The sequence below is a fragment of the Tamandua tetradactyla genome, chromosome 3 (assembly GCF_023851605.1).
Source record: "Tamandua tetradactyla isolate mTamTet1 chromosome 3, mTamTet1.pri, whole genome shotgun sequence".
NCBI lineage: Eukaryota > Metazoa > Chordata > Mammalia > Pilosa > Myrmecophagidae > Tamandua > Tamandua tetradactyla.
The window spans coordinates 148,348,157-148,371,246 of record NC_135329.1 but is presented as its reverse complement, the minus strand read 5'-3'; the positions used below and the strand labels follow the sequence as shown (position 1 = coordinate 148,371,246).

Genomic DNA, 23,090 nt, shown 5'->3' with positions numbered 1-23,090 from the left:
ACCTCCAGGATAACCTCTCTACTCTGTTTAGAATCTCTCAGCCATTGACACTTTTATTTTGTCTCATTTTGCTCTTCCCCCTTTTGGTTGAGATGGTTTTCTCAATCCCCTGGTGCTGAGTCTCAGCTCATTCTAGGATTTCTGTCCCACGTTGCCAGGAAGGTCCACACTCCTGGGAATCATGTCCCATGTAGAGAGGGAAGGGCAGTGAGTTTGCTTGTTGTGTTGGCTGAGAGAGAGACAGCCTAGTCACTTTGGATAAGAGTCTTGGCTACACCCAGTGGAAGGCCTGGCAGCCATCTCTCTAGGGAAGTCCAGGGCAAAAGGACACAACCCAGTCCAGGCCTCTCCTCTTGACCTGGTGAGACCCCACTGATGTAAATGTCATCTCACCTTTGATAGGAAGAGGAAAAGATCAAGTTTTCTTAAGGACACATGGCCATTGGAATAACTCCACTCACCTTTCTTTGCTATCACCCTATGCCAACCCAGTCTGGAGCCCCCAAAATCTCTGTTTGGCCCAGCTCCTGCTCTTTCTTCCCCCAAGTTCTGGCTAGTGGCAATAAAGCTTGTGTATCAGCCAGAGTTGCAGCAGAAAATAGATGGCACACTCAAAATGGGATAATTTGGGGAGCGTTTAGTAAAGGAACTATGTACAAAGGTGTGGGCAGAATATAAAGAATCGATGCAAGACAGGATGGTAGTAGCCTGGGACTGTCGCCACCCTGCAATAAGAGGTGAGGGTATGGGAAGATTACTGGAACCTGAAGATAAAGAGGCTGTGCATAGTGGGCTGCCACATGGCAGCCAGGACCCAGCCAGCCTGATGAAAGCCCTCAGGGAGGAAACCAGAGGAATAAATTAGTGGAATCACTCTCCTCCCTCCAATCTCCGACCAGAATTCCCCTTGGCCGATATTACAGGAAGCTAGAGAGCAAAGGAGGCTTTGGTGCAGTCCCCACAGGTGTGCTGGTTTGAAAGGAAGTATGCCCCCTAAGAAAAGCCATGTTCTAATATAAATCTCATTTCTTAAAGGTAGAATAATCCCTATTCAATACTGTATATTTAAAACTGTAATGAGATCATCTCCCTGGTTGATGTGGTTTAGCCAAGAGTGGTTGTTAAACTGGATTAAGGGACGACATGTCTCCACCCATTTGGGTGGGTATTGATTGGTTTACTGGAGTCCTATAAAAGAGGAAACATTTTGGAGAAATAGATTCAGAGAGATTCAGAGAGAGCAGCACCACAGAGCAGAGTCCACCAGCCAGTGACCCTTGGAGATGAAGAAGGAAAACGCCTCCCGGGGAGCTTCATGAAACCGGAAGCCAGGAGAGAAAGCTAGCAGATGACGCCGTATTTGCCATGTGCCCTTCCAGCTGAGAGAGAAGCCCTGACTGTGTTCACCATGTACCTTCTCACTTGAGAGAGAAACCCTGAACTTCATCGGCCTTCTTGAACCAAGGTATCTTTCCCTAGATGCCTTTGATTGGACATTTCTTTAGACTTGTTTTAATTGGGACATTTTCTCAGCCTTAGAGCTGTAAACTAGCAACTCATCAAAATCCCCTTTTTAAGAGCCATTCCATTTCTGGTATATTGCATTCCAGCAGCTAGCAAACTAGAACAACAGGTCAATTCCCCAGTGTAGACGTTAGATGGAGAAGGGTGGGAGTGGATATCAGGGGCAATGGAAGCTCTCTGGAACAGCTGTGCTTTAGCCATTCTCCATGACTTTATGTCTATAAAAACTCAGCTAAAGTTTAAAAAAAAAACTCCTAAAATAGTCCTTATTCAGATTATTATGAGCCACAAGCAAAGAGAATCATGGAACTAGGAGCCTAAATTCCAATCCCTCTTCTGCCAATAACTGGCTGTGTGATGCTAGGAAAAGAGTTATTTGTATTCAGGTTCTCTTGTTTGTTGACTCTTTCCTATCTCACAACAGGGTTGTAAGGACATATTCAGGCAGCACTTGATTATATGTTGGTTTCCTGTTTTTCTACAGCTTTTTTCCTTAATAGCTTAAAAACCAGGAACTTCTGCGGTTCTTTTTCTATTCATTGATTGCTCTCTCCCTTCCCTTCTCTCTCTATCATTATTTCATCTTTTTTACCACTGCACTTGATTTCATATTGAAATCTGCCTTGTGGTGTATTGTGAATATTGTTGAGGCTTAATTCCATGTTCATTGTTCCTATTATTAAACTCTGTAAAAAATTGACCTTTCCAATTTAAGGTGAATCACCTCAGTTGACATCTCTTATAATCCTGATATGATCTCAACTTGTTCAAAACACAAATATTGTTCAGAAATAGTAACCAAAACCTCCTTTCAGTGGAGGATATGATAGGGACAGTATTCAAAGAACAACCAACTTATTCTATAGGCTGTGATGGTGACAATGATGACACCAACACATAACACGCATCACTTACTGGGTATTTTCTATGTACCAGGTGCTACCTTAAGTACTTCACACATATAATTTCATACCATTATTATTAGATATTATTAGGTACCATTATTATCCCTACTTTGTATTAGAGTAATCTACAGCTCAGAGAAGTTAAGTAACTTTTCCAAGGTCATACAAATGTTACTTAAACTCAGGACTTAAATGTAGATTTGTCTACCTCTATAACCCATACAGTTAGACACTTAGAATACACTTCCTTTCCTTAGAAGGAAAGATTACTACTGAACCCATAATCAATTGTAAGGCATTCTTCAAATTTTAAAATTGGCTGTTATAATAATAACATGACCTTCTGTCTGTGGTCTTTACAAAATATTTTCTTACATTTTCTCACTTAATCCTCACAACAGTAGTGGCTACTTGCATTCCTCTGTAGTGGCTATTTGCATTCCTATTTTGAAAGTGAGGAAAATAGAATAATAACATTTTCTTCTTATTAGCATTCACAGCTTTACACAAATAAAATACATGAAAATACCTTTCTAATTTCAAAAATTGACACACCCAAGTAGTGTACAGTAATGCGTGATGTTTTGTTGTTTATTAACAATTGTTTGACAAAGTTCAAGCCCTGGTACCTAATGAATGGGCCATCAGGGTATTGTTGGGCTACACTGCCCAACCCCAAGCCTGTGTGCTTGTCCAGGTGGCCTGTGCAACCAGAAGCATCTTAGAAGTAAAATGCTAGCCATGTGTGAACCTCTCTATAAATGAGCCTTCTGTGCACATTGAATTCCAGGGGTTGAAAGGGCACATGATTCACACCCTCTGACCCGACAGTCCCACTTATGGGAACTTTCTAATCCAAAAGTAAAGTGGTGCCACATACACAAAGATGATAATTGCTACATTATTTTTAATTGCAAATAAAATAGGAAGCAACCAAAATGCCCAAAGAGAATGAAGAAATTAGCTAAGTTATAGTACTTTCATTTGAGAGAATATTATGCAGCCACTAAAAATTATAATAATAAATACTTTTTTTAAATAGAATATTTATGAAAACATATAGGGCTTCATGCTTAGTGAAAATAAGATGCAAAATTTTATTCACACGCTTGACAGCAGTATAAGTATACACGAAAATATGTAGGAAAACTGAAATAAGACATACAAATATTATAATGTAATTGAGTGGTAGAATCATGGATAATTCTCCCCCTTCTATTTTCCAAACTTTCTGTGATGCCATTTCATAGTTGTATTAGTCACCTATTGTTATGGAACCAATTACCCAAGACTTACAGGCTTAAAACACTAGGCATTTATCTTCTCTCGGTGGTCAGAAATCTAGACGCAGTGTGTCAGATGCCTTAGTCTCAAGCTTGACTGAAGAAGCATCCATATCCAAGCTTACTCGAGTAGTTGTTGGCAGGATTCGGTTCCTCTAAGGTTGTTGGATTCAGGGCCTCAGTTCCTGCCTGGCTGATGCAAAAGCCTACCTCAGTTCCTTCTCATATGGGCCTCTCTGTAGGGACCCTCACAACACAGCAGCTGATTTCCATCAGAGAAAAAGGAAGCGAAAGTAACTGAGCACAAGCATGACAGAAGCCAATGTCTTTTTGTAGCCTAATCTCAGAACTGAAATCCCATCACTTTTGCCATATTCTGTTGGTTAGAAGTAAGTCGCTGGCTCCAACCCATACTCAGGTAATCAGAGATCGTTTGGGGCCATCTTAGAGGCTGCCTACCACAATTGTCATAATAAAGACTTATGAAATAAGACCCCTCCTTGTTCTCATCCAACAGGCTCCAAAATCAGCCCAAAACCCATTATCCTTTTGGAATAAGAGTCAACAACTTATTTTACCACAATTATCTGCAAAGGAAAATCAGAAGCTTCTAAGTATACTGAAAAGCTTATGCTTTTAGGCGTGTAGCGAAGCCCCCTTGGGACCATTTCTGAAAGGGCTGGAGTGGAGGTGAGGGCTGGGGGGGATGGAAGAATGCAGAAACAATCCACTACTGGTACCAGGAAATAGAAGGATTTCTTCCCACTCCCCACCCCCCAAACTCCCAAAGGATTTCATTATGTTTCATCCTTGATCAACCTGTCTTTCAGTCTTCTGATTTGAAAAACGCCTTTCACATTATATTTCATAAATGACCAGAGGGAGAATGAGAAGGCACTAGAGGAAACATCCCTGGCCAAGCCCAAGCTAGTGGGTGTCACAGCTAGATAGGATTCTATCTATAGAAGATGCAAATATTTTCACAGAATGGTAACATACAGCTTTCCATTTGGGAGATACTGGGTATCCTTGGCAGGGCAAAGACACAAGCAGAAGAGAAAGGTGAGAAGGATGAAGTGGAAATGAAGATGACCTCTGGCCCAAATGATCAAAAAGAGAAAGAAAAAGATGCATTAATTACAGTGATAGCAAGTACCCAAATACAATTATGCCCCAGCTGCCATTTGAAGCTTTGGTCTGCAAAGTTGCTCGCCCTGGATTTAACAGTACTGTGGTTAGAGTCTTCACACTGCAAACAGGGAATTGCAATAGAACCTTTGAGGAAAAGAAGGCCTTATCCAGCTCCCTTCAGCCTAGTTCAGATTAACGGCCTCCAGACACCTGTAAGAAAGTAATCGAATACCCCAGTTTACTGTTTGAAATATCGGGTGAGCCCCCAGAGGACTCAGAACTCTGGGTTCTGTGACTGCCACAAATCTGGAAAGTCTCTCTTAGTTCAATAAGGTCACCTGCAGTCTGTGATGCAAAAATTGTTGCTCCAATTCCTCAAGCCAAATAAGTCTCTCTCCAGTTGAGAAAGGTTTTCTTCTAATCTCCTGATAGATAGGTGTATTGTCTTTTCTGTTTGTTTGTTTAATGGGAACATGGGGGAAGATTTTATTTAGCCTTGTGGTCAGCAGTGATGTCCATGTTCCAATCCCCAGAAACTCTGAACATCTCATGTTGCATGGCAATGGGAGGTTAAGGTCGCAGTGGAGTTGAGGTTGCTGGTCAGCTGACCTTAAAGTAAGGAGATTATCCTAAATTAGTTGGGTGGTCCCAGTGTAATCACTAGGCTCCTTAAAAGGGGATGTGGGAGGCGAAAGGATCAGTGACAGAGCAATGTGATGAGAGAAGCTTTACCCAGCCACTGGTGGCTTTGAAGATGGAAGGGGACTGTGAGCCAAGGAATACAGCACCTCTAGAAGATGGAAAAGCAAGAAATAGATTCTCCTCCAGAGAGAACCTTTAGAAAGCAATGCAGCCCTCCTGACACCTTGATTTTATCCCCATGAGACCTAAGTCAGACTTCTGACCTACAGAACTGGAATATAATAAACCTGGGTTGTTTAAACAACTAAGTTTGTGGTGATTTCTTACGGCATTCATAGAAAATTAATACAAGTCACAAGCCATACAAGGTGTTCGAGTATAGCTGATTCAGTTCCAATGGTGGCTTTACCAGCAGGGATCACACAGAAACACGAGGATTCATCTGGGCGGGATGTGCAGCCCTCTCCTGCCAGTGCAAGCGTTAGAAGTGGTCATAGAAACCCCGGCTTAAATTTCTCATTGACTTTTCATACCAAGGTGTGAAACTAACTTTCTTCCACCACAGAAATTGATTTCAGTTAGTGAAGAAATTGGAAAATACAGGCTTGTTTATTTCAATTGAAATGAATGAGGGAAATAAAGACGTTTAATTTGACTATTCTCTGAGAGCACAAAGCCCATTCCCGGGTTTCTTAAAGCCAATAAGTCAGAGACATGTTGGCCAAGAACAAAAAAAAAAAAGACGTTCTTCATTGTCCATGTAAATCAGAGCAGCCTGGTGTTCTAAAACTTATCCTTCATGGGGTAAATTAAATGAAATCCCATTAATCTATACTAGAAAGAGAAAGAACATCCATCCTCCGAAATGGGAACCCACGATTAGCCATTTTTAAGTTAAGGCCATGGTGTGGTGAATTGCTAAGTGTAAAGAGATTGGACTCTTCTTACTTAAAAAGCCTTGAAAATTCCATGGGATTTTCTTTCCTTCTCTACCCCCCTTCAAGAGTCTGTGCAATGGAAGACTGACAGATGAAGGTGGCTTTTAAAAGCTTATTCTTCCCATGATGCACTGGCTGAGCTTCCATTAACGCTTAGGGGAATTATGTGCAACCATCAGTGGGAGAATATATCTCCAATATTCTATTTTTAATTTTTTTCAATTAACAATTATGTTTAGGCAATCCCCAGGAGGATTTTTTGGTGCGATTACTGACTCCTAATGCAAGTTCTTTTTCAGTTAGCTGAGCTAATGTTGATAACCTGTTTTCACTTGACAGTGCACTGTTAGATATATCCAGTGACTACCTAAATGCATTTGTGAATTAAATCTTGTCTAGGAAAGTTTACTTATTCAACCTAGGGATTAGAAATTATATTGACCTAAGAAGCAAGATTTGCTATATTTAGTCTGGGATCAGTGTCGAAAATGCACAGACAGACCAAAGGATTAGAGGGGGTCCTGATATCATTTTTATTCCGGTAAAAAAAAAATTATTTTACCCCTTGACTTTTGCTCCAACTAAACATCAAGTCAGCAATTATAGTGTATCATTTGAAAGATACCATTTCCAGGTCTCAAATTATTATAAGTTTTTGGTTCAGAGCCTCATTTTCAGATTAATGATAGTCAGTGTTTGAAAGGATGGAGATTAAAAGGGGGAAAATCAGCCTTTAGCAAAGACCAACTGATATTTTGATTCCCATTCTGCAATGAGGAATCCAATCCCCAAATAAACGAAGTAAATCTCAGAAGGGTACAATCGAGTTGGAAGCAGGATCAGTATTCCAGTCTACACCCTTCTAACTCCAGATCCCATGCTCTTATCTTTTAACTATTAATCCTATCCTGACGTGAGAGAATAGGAGTGTGTATGTTTCATTTCAGTTGGGGGTGTAAGGAAGTAAGACCATTATAATAATGGAATGGTTTTAGAACCAAGAAAAGCTAAATAGCATTCTCACCCAGGCTTCCTTACTTTTCTTAGATAATAACTTTCCTCCTCTTCTCTCTTGCCTTTCCTTCCTAATAAAAGCACCAAGGAAATTAAACATTAAAACTCTAGGAGGAAAAAAAGATCTCCAGGAGGGCACAGATTGTCATTTATCTTTGTATCTCCAGTGCCTTATACAATACCTAGCCCAAAATAGGTGCTTGTCACTGGGTTGTCATACAAAAGAAAGGATGAACTAATAAACCAATGAATCAATGAAGATTGTTCCATTTTTAATGCTTATTGGGACTTCTGTTTCATTTCAAATGCAGAAAAGAATTTTGTTATTATTTTAAGCTAATTTTTTGAATATGTTAAATGTTAAAAATTTCTCATGTATTACTAAAAACTGATTCTAGACATTGAATTTTTTTCTCTCTTTCTATACACAGATACATACAGAAATATACACATGCAAATATATATGTATATATTTTTATTGCTATATATTAAGTATCATGGTTTTATTGCACTTCCAAAAATGTTTTGAAACAGTTTAAGAGGTATAAGTCCCCTGACCTCCCAAGTAACATTTTCAGAAAGGATCTCTTAAAGTTCCATTAATTTCAAAATAAAGAGATCTCTAAAAATGAGAACATTCGTGGGTTTCTCTAAAATGCTGATCTTAGGTGAGATTTATAAATTGCCCAACTGTATTGTAAAATAATTTCAAAAACTTGGGTAGACATGGATGATGTTACTACTAAGAAGAAATGAAGAAAATAACAGTTCATACTTAAAATCTGGCTGCATTTGAGTCAGCAGTTATAGCTATATTTATACAGCCCCAGACAGCAGTCAAAGATTTCCAAAGCTGGGCAGGCCACAGTGGCTCAACAGGCAGAGTTCTCACCTGCCATGCTGGAGGCCCGGGTTCGATTCCCAGTGCCTGTCCATGCAAAAAAAAAAAAAAAATTCTTCTCATAATGTACACCTAACATTTCCCACATTAGGCTTTTGTTTAGAAGATAGAGCAGCATTTTGAATGCCTTTCTAGCAAAAATAAAACAAATTTTAGAATTTTTCTTAATAGGATTCCATGAACTATTTTTTTGCCAAGTGAAAAAAAATCCTAAGGAACTATAATGAAATATATTTTGCATCAATAAAAAGACAATTCCTGGAAGTGTATTTCTATCAAAAGTGGGACATTTTCTATGAAAAACTTTGTTTCATATCCTTTAGAATAGAGATTTTTTTTCATATTATCCACCTTTGGAGAATATATTGATATAATGAAAATGTCAATATGCATAGGTCATTCATGGAGTGTTTGGATTGATTATGTGTTCTAATAGCCTGAAATCTAAATGAAGAGGTTTTTTAATAAGAAGATAATAGGACTATAGAGATCTTTATAGGGCATAAAAATACATGGGGAGGTGTGTTGTAATGTGAGTAAGACTAATTGATCATCTTATTGGAGAAACACTTATCTTGAGATGAAAAATGACCACAGTGTTGCTTGACATTTGAGTTGTCGATGGCTTGACCAGAAGAAACCGTAGTCAAACACTCCAGAGACAAGAGCAGTTCAAGAGAGCAGTTGCTTGCCAAAGGTCACCGATAGAATGATAGGGTTTTTTTCTTTACAGTCCCAAGAAAGTCATCTGCTGCATCTTACTTCCCAGTAAGGAGGAAATAAAAGGATAGCCAAAGTCACCATTTTATTCAAAATAACACCATTCACGTTACAACCAAAGTGATAGGGCAAACCCCAAAATTTCTCTGTAATAGGATCCTTACATAACCTAGTCACGTACATAACCTGTGCTTTGTTCATCTGGTATACACCAAAAGTAAAATATTGAACTATCTGGGGAAGAACAAAAGCTAAGAAAACATTCAAGCTGAATCACTGGTTAATTTAAAATTGTCCAAATGAGTAGAATTTCAAGATAACTTCAGAATCCATGTTTGCTTTTAAATGTCTGTAAGAAAAACGTACTTCAGGTAGGCTGAAAATATTTTCTAAAAGAAACAAAGAAAAGAGAGCCCAAAGGCCTTCTCTTCCCTGCCATGGAGTTAAGGTTTTCAGATAGAAGGATTGGGGGATGTTCTTAGTTATTCCACAAATCTTTGCTAATTTCAGTATTTCCCTGGCCCCTGAAGTTGTTCACATTATAAACTTTAATTTTTTTAATTGTCTAGGATTTTAATATCACACAACTGAGTTATTTAATAAGGTTTTAGGGGCAGTGCTAAGACCTGATGGTGGACATGGGGCACTCCCAAGAAAAGGATTTCACAAAAGTATCAATTATTGTAACCAGCGGAATGCCTCCCCAAGGTGACAAAAAAAAAAACACCTAGGGCCATCTCTGAGGAAGTCAAGGTTTCCCCACCACCTCCATGCTCTAGAAATTTTGCATAGTTGATTTCAAATTAGAATGCAGACTGCAGGCAGACTTCAAAGCAAAAACATATTTAAAAATTTGATCATGGGGTTGTATGCCCAACTATGTGATGATACTGTAAGGCAGTGATTGTATACCTCAGATGATTTGTATAGTATGTAAATATATCTCAATAAAATTGCATTAAAAATAATAATAAATCGAAAACTGCAACATGAAGCCTGAATTGCAGGGGTGGGAGTGGAGAGAAAGTCACATCACCCTTTACCTTGATAAGAATTGGCTGTAGATGAGTACATTAGTTTGTTAAGCTGCAGGAATGCAGTATACCAGAAATGGAATGGCTTTTAAAAAGGGACTTTATTAAGTTGTAAGTTTACAGTTCTAAGGCCATGAAAATGTCCAAATTAAGGCACCAACAAGAGGTTACTGCCACTCAAAAAAAGTCTGACGCTGTCTGGAACACCTCTGTCAATTAGGAAGGCATGCGGCTGGCATCTGCTGGTCTTTGTTACCGGTTCCATTGTTTCCAGCTTCTGTTGTCAGTGGTTTCCTCTCTAAGCACCTGTGGGCGTTCACTTAGCTGCTCCGGGACAAAACTCTGGGGTTCATCTCTTAGTTTAGCATCGTCAGGGGCTGGAGATTTCTTCTCTTCAGGTTGTGGCTATTTCTGTGAGTCTTTGCTTAGCACCCGGGCTATTTCTGTCTCGATCTCCAAACATCTACATTGGCTTTTCCAAATATCTGTGTCTGTGCCTGCAACTGAGGTTTCTCCAAATGTTTCCCCTTTTAAAGGAGTCCAGCAAAACTAATCAAGACCCATCTTGAACGGGTGGAGTCACATCTCCATCTAATGAAAAGATCACACCCACAATTGGGCATGCCACATCTCTGCGGAGATAATCTAATCAAAAGTTTCCACCCTACAATATTGAATCAGGACTCAAAGAAATGGCTCACCCCACAAGATTGGATCAGGATTAAAACATGGGTTTTCTGGGGCACATAATAGATTCAAAGCAGCACAATGAGCATCAATGCCACCATCTTACTCTGAACCTCCTCCCACATCAGATATACACTCCTCTCTTGCCCATCTTGGTCACTCAAGCAACAGAGGGTTCTCCAAGCACTATTGCTCTAATTCATGCAATATCTATAGACTGTTCTGAGGGAATTAGCTGCTGATGCTTGGTGAGCTCTAAACTGAGCCCCCAACTTTTTCCTGCCCATAGCAATGAAATTTTGAGTTCTCTTAGATATAAATGGCCTCATCTCTTTGATTAACGGCATAATTTATCAGAACGCTCTGAAAAACGCAGTACAGTTTGGGTAGAGACAAAGGTTGATCTGATAATCAAATCATTGTGTGGTTCAAATTCTTACTAGTAAGAAAATTTTTTTAATGAAAATAAATAAATAATTCTTACTAGCACTTTATCCATGGTGTGGCTTAAGCCACCAATATAACTCAAAGAGCATGGGAGAAGCTCAAAAACATCTCATCCATCCTCTCCAATCAGGAATCTATGCTTTAAATCCCAGAGGAAAATGCATGGATCTCTGAAATGTCCTTTACCAGGTAGCTCCCAGTTCCACAAATTCAGCAAAATTAGCTTATTGCCAATGGTATTTTTTTTTTACTCTGTGTACTTCTATTGCAATTTTTTCAAAGGTCGAGAGGATGTCTAAAATAAGATTAGTAAATCTTCACAAATACAGATTATTTGGGAAAACATCTTAACCAAAGTGGTAATGCAGACACAAGGGGCTTTACACCAGAGCTGCTTTGTGAACATAAAACTACAAGTGTAATTCTGTAGTTTTTTAATCACTCTGATGTTTGACAACATGTGTCTTATGGAAAATTAATTTTTATGAAAACTAGACCATTGCTGACAAGGGAAAACATTTAACCTAGGGACTTTCTCAATAAACTTTTTAAAAAGACACTGGTTTGCTTTTATATCATGTATAAATGTTAGGTGATTCTAAATAAAAGTCATCTCTTTATAAAATTATATTCATTTATCATAACTCTACACATAAACTACATGTATTATTCCAAGTTTGAAAAAGAAAAAGACTGAACTTAATCATTTAATACAAAGAATAGAAATTTCATATATGTGAGGAATAAGTTTCCCCCTTCTGGTTCCAAATACTTTTGCCAACAGCATTTTTACAAGATTATCTGCAAATTCAAGTATTACTTGCAACCAAAGATTGGTAAAAACCTCATTGCTTCTTATGACCCACACATGGGAGGTAGCTACAGCCTCTGAAGCCATTCCAGAAAGAGACCTGAGTCTGGAGAGCTATCCAGACTATCTCTGGAAAGTTGAAAGATTACTTTAAACGGAGCTATCAAGTACCACGCTGAATTGTAGGTACATTCGATCTAATCTTCTATCTGAATTTGAGGAAGTGTTGCATCCTAATCAAGTCATTCAAGTATTTAAACAATTTTGTCATTGTCACATCTGAATCAAAAACTTTAAGTTAAAAATGGCAAACCAGGGGCCCCAGAAGTCACCCTGTCTATCAGTATGGCTTTGCCATTAACTTCGCTGGTGTTTCTAGCTAAGCCTGAGGAAGAAATCCAGGTAAATCATTCCAAAATTTCCCTCTGTCATTCTCGCTCTCTCTGTCACCCTCTCTCGCTCTCTCTCGTTCTCTCTCTTCCTCCTACTTTTTAAGGTTCATAAAAGTCATGGTTACTTAATAATCAAATACTCAAACAATGGACATTTTGCTATGAAGGAAGATGGTTTAAATTTGTTTCGGATTCAAATTATCACACAGCAGAATCAAGTGAAAATCTTAAACCTAGAATTTCCTAGCTGTGTGACCCTGGGGAAATTATTTAACCTCTCTGGGAGCCTGTTTTTCCATTTGTAAAATGGAGCTAAGTGTACCCACCTCAGTGGAATCAGTACAAGGATTAAATGACACAACATAAATAATTGGCATGTCATAGGCACATGAGATGTTAGAGTCTTTTTTAACATTCAAATTTATTTAAATTGAAATATAAATGGATTGTTTTCCTTTTGTCATAAATGTCTTTAGTGTTAGTTTAGTATCTTTTCTCACTTTTCAAAAAGTGGAATAATCAAGCATGTTTAAAACTTGCTTATTAAGGACTAAATTAAAATGTTTGTATGCACATAGTATTACAGTTTCTATTTTTTACATAACTTTATATTAAAAAAAATACATTGTGAGTGGCAGAATTCTTGCCTGCCACGCCGGAGACCCGGGTTCACCTGCCCATGCAAAAAAAAAAAAAGATTGTCATATAATTACATGGACTTTATAATATTTACTTTGGACATCAAAAATTTCCAGAGTAATATATGATAATCTATTTAGTTCTCCTATTGTTAGACCTGTTGTTTGCTTCCAATTCTTCAAAATTATCATCAATAATATTGAATGGAGAGAGGGCTTTGTGCACAAGAGCTTTTTCCAATTTATCGACTAATCTCTTAGAATATAGTTCAAGAAAGGATATTACTGAATCAAAGGATATGTTCATGTTTTTATGGTTTTGATCTGTTTTGTGGATTTTAAACACAGAGAAGGAAGAGACCATAGTGAGAGAGCAGCCAGAAGTCTGAATTTGGGGATTAGGAAGGTGGGGAAAGGAATATTTCTAAAAAAATACTTTAGAAAAGAAATAGAAGTAAGAGCTTAATATGTATTTTAAAAATTAGTGGGGAGTTGATGCTCAATAGGTATAGAATTTATATTTGGAGCGACGGAAAGTTTTGGTGATGATGGTGGTGAGGGTAGCATACCACTGTGAAAGCAATTACCACTGAATTGCATACTTGAAAATGGTTAAAATAGGAAGTATGATATTGTGTATCTGTTATTACAGTAATTTGTTTTTAAAAGCAGCATCCAGCACTGATAAGTATCGTCCATGCCAGCAGAGGCATCTGCATCCACAGGCGGAAGCTGAGTGTCTTCAGGAGCAATGCTGCGTGGCGTGGTTTGGGATATTTTTGCTGACTGCGCAGCCTCTTAGCTGGCTCTCTATCCTCCCAATTATGTAAGGAATAGAGGCTCATTTTGGCAGTAGCAGAAAATCAGGTTGTATAGGTTGAGTAGCTTCTTATTAGAGGAGACCCTTGAGAGAAAAGTAAGGATGTTTAGCTTGCTATAGCATGACTGGAGCCCAGAGCAGTAACCCAACAGCAAGAGAGAGGGAGATGGTTCATGAAGAATCCTTGGCCACAATACTGAGACTGAACTGAATTGGAAGGACATTGGAGTCACGGAAAATAGCTATAATGGAAGCTTCATGTGTAATGCCAAAGAAAAGGAAAATGGAAAGTGAATCTAGACACTCAAGAAAAAGAAAAGAAAATGACTTTGAAAGAAAGAGGTTAGTATAAGAGAATGAAGAAAAGTGCCACCCCAAGGGTTCTCACCTGAGTGACTGGAAATGAGAAGTAGGTGTCACTCAAGCAACAGCAAAGGAGTAAGAAAGGGACCCAGTTGAATGGAGGGGTGATTTGAGAAGAGGATGTTGATTTTGAATTGCGAATGGGCTATTCAAGTAGAAAGACCAAGCATAGGTGGCTGGAAATCTTTGCCTCTTCTCAACGTTAGTGGTTTAAATTGGATGCACACCAAATAAGGAAGTCCATATGGCAGTAAGATATTTTACTAGAATATTGAAGGGGGACTGTGAAGCTTTGGAGATATTAGTCAGGAGCTCGGACCAAGGCAGCAAATTGCCTGGCTCATCAGCCTATGGCTTCCAGAACCAAGACACAATATTGATTTCATCAAAAATCATGTCCCATTCTCAAGTTCCACCGTCAAATATGGGGCATTTGTAGTGAAACATCAAGACACAAAGAAATAAAATTTAGAATTTATTTAATTTAAAATAGATGCAAAATTGGGAATGCTATTAAAGGCTCAACCCTTTTTATTTTAGGGGCTGATGAATGTTAGTAAATTATTTTTTTTCTTTTTATAGGTTAAAAAAAAGCTTATAGTCCAGCATTGTGATGTAGGTAATTTGATAGCATAGCCTTTCTTGCAAAATGCTTAACAACTACAGAATGACTTATACAGTGGCTCTTGCTCAGATGTTTAAATACTTAAACAGCTCGAAAAAATGTTTTTCTGTTTTTATCTTTGGCCATGCATATAGATGGGGATTACATAGAACAGTAGAATGAAGACAGGTACAGAATTATACAGCTACTAAAATTTTATTTACCATCACATTATGTAGGAGAATACGACTTAAAGACAGAGGAAGAAAGGCATCTTATCTGTTTATGCTATTTAACTTCATTCTTTCATTCAGTCTGACAATAATGCCAAACTAAATTTACTAGCTAGGACAAGAATAATTCTCTAAAAGAATTTTATGAAGTCCTATTTAGTTTTGGTTCTAAGAACCCTAAGTGCTTAAGTTTTTGGCATTTTCCAAATTAACTAAAAAAGGGCCATAGCAACAACCAAACTCTTCAAAAGATTAAATAAAAATAATTGACTATTTTTAAAATATCCAACTCATTTATTTTACACATTAGTTAGAGTATATCTCTACGTATATAATTTGACCTTCTGCTTGGTCAGTAGACCAACACCATTTTTTCAAGCAAAGATGTTTCTACTAAAGAGAGAAATTCTTTAAAACAAAACAAAAAAACCTGGTCTAAAATCATGCCAGAGCTAGCCCCTGGGAATAAGTCAGTTGGCACAAGTGACTATTTTCTTTTCGTTAAAAGAAAAGGGGTTGGGTGGAGGCAGGGGGTGTCCAAAGGTAGTTTGGTGGTAGAATTCTCGCCTGTCATGTGAGAGACCTGGGTTTGATTTCCTGCACATGCACCTCCCACAAAACAAACAAACAAAATTGAGCAAATGGTGCTGCAATAACGGGATACTCACATGGAAAAATAATGAAATGTGACCTCGCCATGCAGCATACAAAAAAAAGGAAACAGGTGGGGTGTAATTTTATACATCATAGTCAGCAAAATTTTCATATTTCACAATTTCGTTGCTAGAGATGTCCTAAAATTTCTTAAACCCATCTGAGAAGTTTTCTAAATGTGGGCATTATACTAAACAGCAGCAAAATACCAAAACAATTCTATTTCTAAAAAGTTGTGCTTTTAGAATAACAGCAATGCAACAATGACAACAGAATGCTAGTCTGTGCCATCAAGAAGGGTTTGAGTTATTCTAAGGAAGAGTCAAATGGTTTTCTTTAAAACATCCAAGGCATGACACCTACAATCATACCGGGCAAATATCCGTTGAGTCTTGGGGAGAATTTTTTTTTTTAATTCAATAAGGAAGAGACAATAGCATTACATTTAGTATTCTAAAGGCATGCTTCAGGTGCTTGAACAACGATGCTGGTAAGACCAATCAATTGCTCTCACAAACACACACAGAGATTTTAATGGTTTAAAAAAACAACAAATTTGTTACTTTAGGAAAATGAATACAGTGCATTTTTAGCAATATTATTGCCACAGTCTCTGATTGCTCAGTCCACATATAAACAAGAGTTGCCTTCTATGGTGATATGGCTTCTCTTCACTAATTCCCATCAGGACAAAAAAGCACAGGGCAGATTAAGACTGAATTGCTGCACAAAGGAACATTTACTCATGAGATCCCACTGATCTCTTCTATGCCCATATCTTGGGCAACATTCTTGGTGAAGCTTTATTGATCTGATTCAAGGTTTCCTGAGGAATCCAACTCATATCAACATCACGCTGACTTGCTGTACCCATTTCTACTTCCTGCACTGGTCTTTTGTATTTTCTAGATTCTAGGCGTGGATGAAGGCCAACCTTGAGCAGCCCAACACCTGCAAGGAACATATACATGAAGATTGTTTCTCCATCTAACCCATCCTCTCTTCCAATGATTGTAACTATTTGATTGAAGGTAGCATCTTGGAATACATTGCCATTCAAGTTTTTTTTTTTTTTTATTAGAGAAGTTGTGGGTTTACAGAACGATGAGGCATACAATACAGGATTCCCGTACACCGCCGCATGACCAGCACCTTGTATTAGTGTGAAACATTTGTTACAACTGGTAATAGTACATTTTTACAATTGTACTATTAATTAATAGTTTAAACCATTTCGTTATCCACTGTAAAATATTGAGCCTCTGCTGATGTGCCTCTAGGGCCTCCTCTGAGTAAGAGAAGTGGGAGCTGGTAGGGATGGGAGACTCATGGCATGGCTGGTTGGGTGTCCAACTCCAGCCCACGACTGTTCTCTGAGGCTCAGCGGTCATCTGAGTGATTAATTTTTTACTTCAGAAGGTATCTTTGTCAAAGACTTCTTCTAAAAAAAAAAAAAGACTTCTTCTAAAATATATCTTACAGACCCCAAAACTCAGAAAATCTTCTTTGAAGCTCAGTATGAATAGCTTTCATACTACCCAGTAGTGAAAATTTGGCAGGCCTCATACCTGCACAAACTTCCAGATGGGCTCCAATGTTCACACCAAACAGTCAAAATTCCAGATTCATCTTTTAACTACAGAAAATTCCACAAGAAGAATCTAATAATCCCCTGGGTCATCCAGAACCAGCGAACACATACCCCATATTCTAAATATAATCCTTTGCATTTTTCCTAAGAGGAATAGTAATCACATGTGTAGACCATATGCTGCAGTCTAATATCTCCCCAATCAGCAAGGAATTTCCTCGGGTGTTTCATAGCATCCCTTAGGAACCAGAAATAGACAGCAGGAGAATTCAGTTTGAAGTAACCCTCTTAGACTTAGTCTCTTAGACTGAATTGAAATAGAGAGATATATATGTATGGAACCAAGATTCACTAGAAAAAGTTGGCTGTATTGTAAAATGTGCATGTTTTATCAATTTTTGAATTTACATTTCTAAATTTATGGGGAAACTATTTTATAATCCAAGAATCATAAATAAAACCATTGGTTTAGATAAGGCCATGGTTAACCACCTTAAGAAATGCTCACGCCATCTTAGAGTTGAGTAGGGAATGCAGGAGTTAACTCATAGCAGGTGAGGTTTCTAATGGCCTCAGGGTCCCCCAGCACAATCTAACTGCTGCACATCTCAATCTCCATGGGAATAAGGGTCAGGTAATTGCTCCTGGAAAAGTCACACTAAAGTCCTGCATCAGATTCATACCTGAAGCATGTTAGATATGCCCATCTCTCACGAGTTCTGAGCCCACGGGTCTCTGAAGCTTCTGGGTGCAGAAAATTCTCTGGCCCAGGGTCTCCTGTTTTCTCAAAGTCTGCTGAGTTAGAGTGAACGAAGAGAAAAGGGAGGGCAGAGAAGAGTTAGAACAAGAGGAAACAGTCTTTTTTCCGTTACCAGAGGTTGTTTTGATTCTCTCAAATTTATAGAAGTTCACAGAATTAAGCATTTTTCCTTTCTGTAATGCCAAGAAATATGTTCATTGTAATTAAATAAGATTTTGCAGTCCATTACCCAGTAATGGATGCAGGCTTTGGGTATTTTTGAAAACAAAAATTAAAAGAAAAATGATCAACTAAATTTGGTGATTAATGCATCTGTGAAGATCCTCATACTAGCTTTTAAACAGACTAATGAACATTTGCAAGCAAAATAATAACATGAAAATAAATAAACTATGTATTTGTAATGATAAACCTGTTTTTCAAAACAGCTACCAATGAATTAATATTGTCATGCCCATTCCGAAGACGGAGACAGTAAGGCATGAAGAGACCAAATTGGCACTGCACATAGTAAACTGGCAGGAGCAGTAGCAGCTGTCTAGAACTGCTGGCCCAATCAGCCAGGTGACAGTGATTACTGGGAAATTTGTCACCAGTTTCAAAGCTGTACCCAATTTGCATACAAGAAAAATATATTTTTTCAAGCAGTCTGGAGCTTCCTCAGGAGGCTGCTCCTGCGTGGTTCAAGCTGCATCTCCAGCGCTTTATTAGGGCAGGGAAAGGGTGATGAAGCTCACGTTCAGGTTTTTCTGCCTTCCCCATTAGGACCACTTTAAAGCCTTCCCCACTTCCCATGTTTCTCCTATTCCTGGGTGTTATAGATTGAATTGCATCAAAAGATATGTTCTAAGTCCTAACTCCAAACCCCATGACTATTTGGAAATAAGATCTTTGGAGATGTTATTAGTTAAAATGAGACTAAATTGGATTAGGATGAGTCTTAATCCAATATGACTGGTATCCTTATAAGGAGAGGAAATTTGGATACAGGCAGACATAGAGAGAGAGACAGTCATGTGAACATCACGGAACATCATGGATCACCGGTCAGCACCAGAAGTTTAGAGTTCAAGGAAGCCTGGTTCTGCTGACATCTTGATTTCAGACTTCTAGCCTACAGAACTGTGAGCTAGAACAACACATTTTTGTCCCTTTAAGCTATCCAGTTTGTGGTACTTTGTAATGGCAGATCCAGGAAACTAAAAGAACGGATTAATTCAAAACTAAAATTAGAGTTAAAGGTGGGAGTAGTAGCCAGCCTCTAAGATGGCCCCTGATGATACTTGCCTGTTGGTCTTCATACTCCCACGTGGAATCAGAACTGGCTTGTGTGACCAACAGAACACTCAGAAGTGATGGTGTGTGATTTCTGAGGTTAGGTCATAAAGGCATTGCAGCTTCTACCTTGGTTTCTTGGAATGTTTGTTTGGGAGAAAGCCAGTAGCCATGCCATGAGGACATCCAGCAGCCCTTTGGAGATGCCCACATGGATAAAACCAACTGCCAGCCATGAGCCTGGGTCACCTTGGAAGTCAATCCTCCAGGCTCAGTCGAGCAACCTCATGAAAGAGCCTGAGCCAGACCCAGCCAGCAGAGTTCTCCAGAATCCCTGACCCACAGGAACTATGAAGGATAGTAAGTGATTATTGTTTCAAGCTACTAAGGTTTCCCATGATTTGTTACACAGCAATAGTTAGCTAATACAAGAGGTTAGTACATAACTCCTCCTGAGAGGCATTTATACTTTCACCAGAGTCTTTTATTAAAGAAAAAATAAAAAGGTGAAATGATAGGTAGTGGGTGTGGGGGAAGGGGAAGGGGTTCCACTGGCAGTCAGTCTTTGGAATTCTTCCTGTGTTCTACCTTCTCAATAGGTCCATCCTTCTCTCCAATGTGGGAAAATAAAATCTAATGCTTTGGGCATCAGGTTACATTTTCTCCCTCAAGCCAGGACAGAGAGATTCTTAATCTGGTGTTCTTTCCTCCTGGTTTCAAGAGCCCCCAAGGGCTAATGGGCTTACAATAATCAATGATGATTATTGTAGTCCATTCTTGGCTCTACAGCATGCCATCGATGCAGATCTGTAGGCCTTAGTATTGTTAAGAGTAGAATAAAGGATGCCGAACATTGATTTAGTGCTAACTATATGCCAGAAACTATCTTTAACTATTTTTAAATATTGTTTTATTTAATCGTCACAGTTACCCCCTAAGGAAATTAAAGCATAAAAAGGGTAAAAATAACTTGTCCAACGTCAAAGAGTACATAGTGGAGTCAGAATTTGAACCCAGGCCCTCTGACTTCCAAGCCCCTCCTAGGATTGGACTGGAAAACCACAAGGGCTCTTTCCAGCCCAAACAGTTAAGATTTGATATAGTGAGAAGCTCCTCCACTCCTTCCTGCCTTGTGCCACATCAAGTACCATCAACCTTTAGCCAGGGTGCTAGGGACAAGCAGCTACCGTAAGAGCTCACCTGCATAGGAGGTGTGGGAGTGCCTCAAATGTGCCTTTGTCATGCCTTCCTCCATCAGCCTACAACTCTCCAGAAGAGTCCATGTCCACATTGTCTCTAGGACTGATTAAAAAAAAAATCCATGGTTAAAATGTAAATATGTTACCTGGAAAATGCACACTGACCCCTTGTCACCATCCTTGACCTATTAGCAGAAAACAGAACACAAAGGGAATAGGAGACTGAGCAGATACATTTGAATCCAGAGGAGGGTTAAGAAAGATCTGAAGATGGAGCATTTCTGGATGTCGGGAGGCCATTTGAGCACTGGAAGAGCACCCAGTATATAAGCCTAGAGCTCCCCTCTACATGACACATACCTCACAACCCAGACACAAGAAAGAAAAAAGTAACTTTAATTAGCGGGAATTTTGCACCCAGGAAACCTGGAAGTATGCTATTTTTATTTAAGCATGGTCATAATTTAGCGTCAATTTGAAAAATACAATTTATCTTCAATAACTTATGGTAAACGTGAGGCAGAACAAATCCATCTCTGTTCTTAGGGCTCCATGGTTCATATCTGGTCTTATCACTCCCTTTTCCACCAGCCACTAACTCCTTCCCATTTTGCCTCCAAGGCATCTGTTGCATGTTTCTCTGTCTTCTCCATTGCCTCAAGCCTTCATCATCTCTCATCAAGGCTATTAAAATGCACCCCTAAATGGCCTGTCTGACTTCTGCCTCTTCCCATCTAATCTATCTTACAGTCCTGCTCTTCTGTCATCCCGGTGTTTAACAGTCTCACTTCCCCTCTAGAAGAAGCTTAAAACATATGAAAGCAGTCTTAGCTATCATTCAGAGGGAAACCCAGTATATATAAAGCTGAATATATTTTCTTAATGTACATTATTTCAGTTCTCTTGATTGTGAAATATAATGTACATGTAGAAAGTACATGAAACTTACAGGAACAGTTTGGAAAACAATCATAAGCAACCATTCATGTAACCAGTTAAGATAGAACACCAACTGCCAGTGAGTGCTGAGAGTTGATTTAATGCACTGCTGGCTAGAAGATCCCCTATAAGGATCAGTGGCAGAAAGAGCATCAAAAACACAGATATGGAGTCAAAACTTCTCTGACTTTACCATTTCAACCCAAACACGGGATGCAGCACCTTCTAACAGGACCATAGTGGAGCGCCTGGACAATTCTTTGAAACAAATCTCTTTAGTAATTGTGATGTAAAAATCAGCATTACACCAAAAGTACCTATATTAGTCAGGGTTCTCTAGAGAAACAGAACCAACAGGAGATATCTGTAAATGCAAGATTTATAAAGATGTCTCACACAAGATTTACAAAGGTGTCTCGTGGGGACGCAAGAGTCCAAAATCCATAGGGCAGGCTGTGAGACTGGTAACTCCCATTTAAGGGTCTCAACAAACTCCACAGGAGAGTTCACTGGCTGAAGAAGCAATGAAAATTCTCTCTTCTCCCTTAAGTCTTCAACTGATTGGATCAATGCAACTGGTTAGATTCTCTTGTTTGCAGAAGCATACCTTTAGTTGATTGTAGATGTAATCAGTCATAAATGCAATCAACTGACTGATGACTTAATAAATTAGCCTTCTGGTTTATCAACCAGCCATGAAATGTCCTTTAGTTAACGGTTAGACCTGTGCTTGCCTGTCCAGATAACTGGGCACCATGACCTAGCCAAACTGACGCCTGAACCCAAGCATCACAGTACCCAAAACGGATATTATAGAGAATTCAGAACTCCTGCCCTGGAGCAGAATGACGTGGATGCAGATAATGGGAACAAGCAACAATTATTTTCTAATAAAGATGTGTACAAAGTACAATGTGGAGCACAGAAGGGTTTGGAAACAGAAATAATTAAATGTAATCAAACTATGAAACAAAGCCAGAGGCAATTGGTATTGAGATCTTTGTAATCATTCAGTCAAAATTCCCACTTTTAACTGAAAAAGACAGGATGTACTTGGACACCAAAAGAGAAGCAGGAAAACCCCACTCCATTTCTCCATTCCCAGAGACAGTAAAGCAACTAACCAAGGAAGTTGTGGAATTCCCTTCTCTAGAGATCATATAATCGACTTTGAAGCCTCATCTATTCAGTGGGCTGCCAAATTTGTTAAAGCAACTGGATGCTTGCCAGACTGCCACTTCATTTTGTGCTGTGTAGACACAATCCTAAGCTTGTAGAGCTCCCAAAAAGCACTTAGAGTTATTTCTGGCCTTCCCCGATCTCTCTTACTACTGAGTTTGTAAGTTTCTTGAGGGCAGTGTATTACACAGGGTCCTGAGAAGCAAATGTTGTACCTACTTAAGCAGTTTAAACAGGAAAAAAAAATTACTTTTAGTTATTTCTAGGAGGGCCAAAGAGCTAGGCTTGGAGGAGGCTCCATACACAGCAGAGGGGACAGCACCCCCGAGGTGACCCAGACACAGGCCCCAACACACAGCAGAGGGGACAGAACCCCAAGGTGACCTAGACACCGGCCCCAAGACTA

At 39.0% G+C, this 23,090-nt stretch overlaps 1 protein-coding gene and 1 long non-coding RNA gene across 9 annotated transcripts in view; one reads left to right on the top strand and one right to left on the bottom strand.

The window, feature by feature from the left end:
* Nucleotides 1-20,669, bottom strand: part of MTX2 (metaxin 2) — a 150,143-nt gene extending 129,474 nt beyond the window's left edge. For 4 of the 5 annotated variants that reach the window (XM_077154249.1, XM_077154252.1, XM_077154248.1 and 1 more), the window contains exons 1-2: nt 19,380-19,443; nt 18,016-18,124 (exon numbers count right to left, since the gene is read on the bottom strand). The gene's annotated coding sequence lies outside the window, so the exon portion shown is untranslated. Of the gene's footprint in view, nt 1-18,015; nt 18,125-19,379; nt 19,444-20,567 lie in introns of those variants that run through there. The other variant, XM_077154250.1, reaches the window with a different exon arrangement.
* LOC143677798 (uncharacterized) overlaps nt 19,498-23,090 on the top strand; it is a 29,829-nt gene continuing 26,236 nt past the window's right edge. For all 4 annotated transcript variants that reach the window (XR_013172886.1, XR_013172883.1, XR_013172881.1 and 1 more), the window contains exon 1: nt 19,498-19,727. This is a non-coding gene — a long non-coding RNA (uncharacterized LOC143677798). The remainder of the gene's footprint in view (nt 19,728-23,090) is intronic.